Source organism: Condylura cristata, unplaced genomic scaffold (genome assembly GCF_000260355.1).
Source record: "Condylura cristata isolate star-nosed mole 26May11 unplaced genomic scaffold, ConCri1.0 scaffold00030, whole genome shotgun sequence".
Taxonomy (NCBI): domain Eukaryota; kingdom Metazoa; phylum Chordata; class Mammalia; order Eulipotyphla; family Talpidae; genus Condylura; species Condylura cristata.
The window spans coordinates 10,125,727-10,132,912 of NW_004567131.1; the positions used below are offsets into that span (position 1 = coordinate 10,125,727).

Below are 7,186 nucleotides of genomic sequence, written 5' to 3' on the forward strand. Positions count from 1 at the left end.
CTTTAGATACAGTATCCAATCAGACACACAAATGTTTAGTTCTCTCCAAATTTATCTATAAATTCAATGCAATCTCAAAACCCTACCAGTCTTAATATAAACTAACACACCAATTAAGAATTTACATGAAAATCCAAAAGGACATAGGGTATCCAAAATAATTTTTGAAATGAGAAAATGTAGTTGGAATACTAACACTGTCTCTTTCATGACTTACTGTAAAGTTACAATAGTCAAGTTAGTATGTTATTGGTAATTGTATAGACATGTATATTAATTGAAGAGGGTAGAAACTCTAACTACAAATCAATAGTTAAATAGTAAATTATATTTTGACTAACAGGCCAAGGTAATTGTGATCTTTTTGACAAATGTTTCTGACAATGAATATCCAGATGGAAAAATAGCCTGGACCCTGACTTCATGTCATACACAAAAATTAACTCAAAATGCACACCAATATCAATATAAGTATTTAAGTTATCAAAATATGTATAACACTAGTCAATGCAATAATGCAATTACTGAGCACTTGAAATGTGGCTAGTCCTACTCAAAATAGACACCAAATACAAAATATTCATTTATAAAAATGAAAAATAAATCAACGATATAATTTATATTAGCTACATGTTGAAAAATTATCTTGGATATATTATATTAAATAAAATACTTTATTGATATTAATTTTCTTATTTATTTACACTTGTTTTTATAGCTACTGGAAAATTTAAAACAGTTTATATAGCACACATGACTTTTTTTTTAAAGATTTATTTATTTGTACATACAGAAATGGGGTACAGGCCAGAGGCACAGGATGGTGAGAGGCTTCCAGAGACAGAGTGGGGAGCAGAACAGGCAGACCGATGAAGTACGTTGCTGGACAGGTCAGGAGAGGTCTGCCATGCCATGTGGTCACCTCTGGGGCAGGCGGGTATCGAATTCATGCAGAAGTGGCTTTAGCTTCTTAGTGCTGTGCTTTAACCTGCTGCACCACCAGGGAGGGCCACACATGATATTTCTAAGGGACATAATGAACAAAAAGGAACTTAAAGCTATGGGTTAGGAAAAGATTTCTTTTTTCTTTCTTTTTTTTTTTTTTTTTTTTTTTTAAGATTTATTTATTCATACAGAACTGGGGTACAGGCCAGAGATGTGGAGGGTGAGAGGATTCACTAGAGACAGTGTGGGGTACAGAACAGGCAAATCGACGAAGTACACTGCTGAGGGGAGCAGCGGACGGGTCAGGAGAGGTCTGCCTCGCCATGTGGAGCTCCTCTAGGGCAGGCGGGTATCGAATTCATGCAGAAGTGGCTTTAGCTTCTTAGTGCTGTGCTTTAACCTGCTGCACCACCAGGGAGGGCCACACATGATATTTCTAAGGGACATAATGAACAAAAAGGAACTTAAAGCTATGGGTTAGGAAAAGATTTCTTTTTTCTTTCTTTTTTTTTTTTTTTTTTTTTTTTAAGATTTATTTATTCATACAGAACTGGGGTACAGGCCAGAGATGTGGAGGGTGAGAGGATTCACTAGAGACAGTGTGGGGTACAGAACAGGCAAATCGACGAAGTACACTGCTGAGGGGAGCAGCGGGCGGGTCAGGAGAGGTCTGCCTCGCCATGTGGAGCTCCTCTAGGGCAGGCGGGAATCGAACTCATGCGGAAGTGGCTTCTTAGTGCTGTGCTTTAACCTGCTGCGCCACCAGGTAGGGCCAGGAAAAGATTTCTTAAGTATAGCATAAAAGCTTAAGATGCCTTGATAAACACCATTAACATTTAAAAGTTCTAGTCTTTAAAAAGGTGCACCATTTAAGAAAACAGGGTCAATCACAGATCAGGGAAAATATGTATAAAATGTATATCACAATAGGACTTTGTATCTTGTATATGTAAAAAACACTTACAATCAATAACAAGAAGATATGCAAACCAACTTTAAAAATAAACAAAATTTGGCCCTCCCTGGTGGCGCAACGGGTAAAAGCACAGCACTAAGAAGCTAAAGCCACTTCCGCATGAGTTCGATTCCTGCCTGCCCCGGAGGTGACCACATGGCGCGGCAGACCTCTCCTGACCCGCCCGCTGCTCCCCTCAGCAGTGTACTTCATCCATCTGCCTGTTCTGCTCCCCGCTCTGTCTCTGGCGAATCCTCTCGCCACTCCTGCGCCTCTGGCCTGTACCCCAGCTCTGTATGCATAAATAAATAAATCTTTAAAAAAATAAAAATAAAATAAACAAAATTTGAACATATTCTTTAAAATACAATATATATGGATGATAAAAAAAAAATCACACAAAAGATACTCACTGCTTTGATTGTCTGGGAGTTTGTATTAATTCCATACCATGTTATCTTTACATAGCCATTAAAGACTAACCGTGAGGACTGGCAATACCAGATATAGGTGGCAATGTAGATTGAAAGGAACTCTCTTCCATTGCAGTGGATTACAACAATGCTTCCCATTTTATTTTAAAATTAAACCTATATGCTCACAGAAATGTAACACAGAAATGTCACTCCTATGTATCCAAGTCAAAAGAAATAAAAATGTGACATCACATGTAACACACAGTGTTCATAGCATCTTTTTCAAAATAGGCAAGGTCTGAAAATATGCAGTTCACCTCAACAGGGAAATGGATAAAAAAAATTGCGATATTTCATACTATGGAAAATAAATATTAAATGATGGGTGGATGGAAAGCATCACACAACCTATTTTTTTCTGAGTATATTCAGCCACAAAGAACTATACACCAAATAGTATCATGTGTAAGCAGCTAACAACACAATAAAGTTGTATAACCACATCATCACATTCCTGAGACCCCATGTAGATGGTGATTTGCAGAAAAAAATTCCCAAGGGCAAGATGCAGGATGGTGGTAAAATTATGTAGCTTGAGTAATGTAATGGTTACATGGAAGCATGTTGAAAGTCACTAAAATTCACAGAAAAGGGATGCATCTTACTATATATCTAAATATACTATGTCAAACAACTAAAGAATATGGTAAATCTACTTGCTTTAAAAGAAAAATAATAAAAAATAAGTGCTCACTTATACCAACTTTGAGTGGACAAAATAAACCTGTGAGGAACATACTATTTGTTAATGTTTTAGCTCCCTGTCTGTCTATCTATGTATCTATAATGTTTATTGAGATGTCATTGATTGAGAGCACTACCTCCGTTTTAGGGGTAAAAGTTCACACCTCTACAAATGTATGTTATTGAACCATACCCAACTCCAAAACCCCAGTAATCCTTTGCCATGCTTTGTTGGGCTGTCTTTGTTTCCAAACTCCACACACTCCCTTTGTGATAGACTGTTAAGTGGGCACATTTCAAGGTTATGTTTTGTTTTGTTTTTGTCTAAGGAACATACATTTAGTACCAGTGGAGAGAAAGCAGAACAAGTCTGGAGAGGAAGCAGGTTCCACCTAAGTTTCTGGACTCAGTGTGTTTAATCCCTGTCACATAACCTCCCACACTGACCTTGAAAATTACTATGACTCTAGAAGCTTCTGAAGAATCATCGTGTCTTTATATCTATGTCTGGAGTAGCCATGGATACTGATGGGACAGGAAAGGCCAAAGTCCCCTGCCTGTCTGCTGCTAAAGCATCTACATGTCTATTGAATTCAAATGGTAAGCCGGAGAAATTTTCTTTTGGCAGAGATTTCTTAAAATCTCCCCTCAGTCTCCGCCGCCTCGCCGGCGGGTCTCCCAGCCCCAGCTCCTGGAGTCGGGCTCCTTCGGGCAGGGGGCCGCGGAGGCTCAGGATAGCGGATTTCGACGAGATCTATGAGGAGGAGGAGGACGAGGAACGGGCCCTGGAGGAGCAGCTGCTCAAGTACTCGCCAGACCCGGTGGTGGTCCGCGGCTCCGGTCACGTCACCGTATTTGGACTGAGCAACAAATTTGAATCAGAATTCCCTTCTTCATTAACTGGAAAAGTAGCTCCTGAAGAGTTTAAAGCCAGCATCAACAGAGTTAACAGTTGTCTTAAGAAGAATCTTCCTGTTAATGTTCGATGGCTACTTTGTGTCTGCCTTTGTTGCTGCTGCACATTAGGTTGCAGTATGTGGCCAGTTATTTGCCTCAGTAAAAGAACAAGAAGATCGATTGAGAAGTTATTAGAATGGGAAAACAATAGGTTATACCACAAGCTGTGCTTGCACTGGAGACTGAGCAAAAGGAAATGTGAAACAAATAACATGATGGAATATGTCATCCTCATAGAATTTTTACCAAAGACACCGATTTTTCGACCAGATTAGCATTTACTTTATTTATAGAGACTTTCCAAGTATGTTGTCTTTCCAATGGTGCCTTGCTTGGTGCTCTCCTGGTGCTTGCACGATGGGAGGGCTCTTCAGGGCTGCGGGCTCGGGGAGGTCCTGGCTGTGGTGGGGGTGGGGGCGGGGGGATACCTCTCCAAAAAAAAAAAAAAAAGGTAGGTTAAGTATGTAAATAATGTAGATGGAGAATAAAGTTTCTTTATGTTGAAACGAACAAACAAAAAACCAAAAAAACTGAATATACAGTCCCTCATACAGTATTTGTTGTAATTTCAAAACTAGCTTGGGGACACTGAGGTTATTTTCTTACCTGGGATGGCCCTGTGTAAACTCACTTCTATTTATTTATCTTCTGTCTTTACAAGCACCATGGACTCTAAAGCATCACTAGGAAAAAAAAATAAAAAAGATGGGTCATTGTATGCCTATTCATTAATGAAAGCAAATATAAAAGCCATGTGTATAACATCTAGATAACTACATAAAGTGTGTATGTATACAAGTGTCTAGGGTTTGAGTGCAAAGTGATCCCTTCTTCCCCCCCAACTGGGAAGTGAGACTGCCAGTGGTCTTCAAAATATTCAGACCTGCATGCTCACTGTATCCTGGCAGTGGACATAGAATAGTCTAAAACACAGGGGAGAGATTCACTGTAACTTTTTTAGAAGAGTAAAATAAATTGCATTGTGATCTATGAACACAGGTTAAAACAAGAATCTGTAGAGAAGTTAAACCAATAGAGAGTTCCAAAGTACTCTTTCAGAGAAAATCTATCTTAGAAAAAGTTTCTTTTTAAAAAGCTAAATCTTAAAAGTTATATTCTAAATATAGACACCAGAAGTGGATTTTTAAAAAGCACCGAAGATGGTCTATTATGTTGCAATTTCTTCAGAAACAGAGGATTAAATATTGATGCCCAATCAATAGATAAAGCACCTAAGGTGACAAGTTAAGTGATTTTAAATTGAGCTTTAGACAATAATACAAAGTCCTCTTAGAGTCCTTGTACAGTTGGCTCTAACTACAGCATTTGTTAAAAACGGTTTTCATTTTGCAGTTTAGTGGAAAATCAAACATTTGATTCAGCTCTTAGAAAGTCTTTCTTGAAAGAGTTGGACTTTCCATCATTAAGGATAAATCCATGTCCCTTTTCTACCCTGCAGCTTTGGTTTTATGGGAGTGACATGCAGTGGGCGGTATCACCACGGCCATAGAGCATCTGCTGCAATAAACAAAAGAGGCTGGCATGGCTGGTAATTAACAGTGGGGTCCCGCACCCTCTCCAAATGAGCACCAGCATTAAAAATAAAAGCACCTCGTGGCGCAGGGAGATGCTCCCTTTATAAAAGAGCTCTGAAATGGAAAAGGAGTTCTATCATTTTATTTTTCTAAACCCATATGGATCCTGACAGTGATGGGTGTATTTGTTGTTGTTTCTGAGTTGTGCCCCAGATCCTTAGCCTGGACTGCAACTGAAACATTCAGTCATTTGTAAATAACAGAAGACTTTTACATTAAATCAGAGGTAGACCCACATTTTCACTATCAGATAAGTGAAAACTGAAACTGACTTTGGGCACCAACTCTAAAGCAGTAGAATGCATGAGTAGCAATAAAAGTGCTTCATGTAAACAGTGAAAAGGGAGGATTACTACTGGTTATAATTGCATAGCACTTATATTTCACACAGGTATGTACATAAACATATGTGTATATGTATTAGTACATATACACACAGTCTATAATATATATGCCCACTGTATACAGGGAAGGAAACACACTACGAAAGAGTCCATGATCATTTACTTCTTAATCTAATGACCTTACAAAAGTCATCAACATTCCTTATCTGCCTTATAATACCTACATTATAATTTCAAGTTAATGATTACAGGAGAATATATTATATATCTGAACATAATATATGAAACAAAACAAAACAAAACTGAATGTTGGTTAACATAACACAGGAGCTTTTCTGAAAGGCTTGGTCCATGCATTTTTCTTTTATACAGCAGAGAAGGCCCAGTTTAGTAGGGAGCTGAAGAAAGAAGACAGCTTCCTAGAGCTGAATGGCATACAAGCTACTCTTTGAAACTCACCAGAAAAAGACAAAACAGAAAAACAAAACAAAATATAGCCTGCCAAATAAAGACAAATTCAGCCCTACTGTTTCCATCTATTCAAATTATTCAGCTGTTTGTGATTATAAGACACCCACCTGCAAAATATCCAAGTGACTTGGACAGTTTATTCCACTAAATTGTTCCCTACTTCTTATAATTGTACCTTGGCTTATTCTTAGGTCCCATCTTCTCTTAGTTTCGCCTGAAATGATCAGCCAATTTGGACGTCCATCTTCAGTCCTATGAAACTCCTAAAACTATTGGATCATCATCTTTGAACTATCTCAAAATTTCAGCAGCTTCTTTCCACCATCCTGGGTCCAGGTTCACAGCTCTGGCGGGGTATTGGAAATTGGGTCTGTCTCTTATTTATCCCAGAGACTCATGAATCAAATATCAGCTTCCTCGTGCCACATAGTTCTCAAATGACAGCCTCTCTTTGCTTCTCAGTTAGTGAATAAAGATTCTATTCCCAGGAAGATCAAGTCTCTGCTGATATGAACATTGTAATTTACTTTGAATCTGTGACAAAAATCTAAGAAAAGCTTTGTCCTTAGACATGTAAGGAATGAGAATATCACTTCAGATTTAGGATTCATTAATGTTCTGGCTAAAGTGACAATCCAGGACTAGGTAATTTTAGGGACGTCATGTGAGAGCAAGTGCCTGGCAAAAATGCAATACTGATATCAGAAAGTGAAGGTAGGCAAAGAAAAAAGTAATTTGCATGGAGAGATTAAACTAATA

General features: G+C 38.3%; 1 pseudogene across 1 annotated transcript; it reads left to right on the forward strand.

The window, feature by feature from the left end:
* The first annotated feature begins 3,578 nt into the window (after window positions 1-3,578).
* LOC101625281 lies at window positions 3,579-4,360 on the forward strand (annotated as a pseudogene). Its single transcript, XR_001145929.1, has one exon. The product of XR_001145929.1 is annotated as a cysteine-rich hydrophobic domain-containing protein 2 pseudogene (transcript).
* Window positions 4,361-7,186: the final 2,826 nt, after the last annotated feature.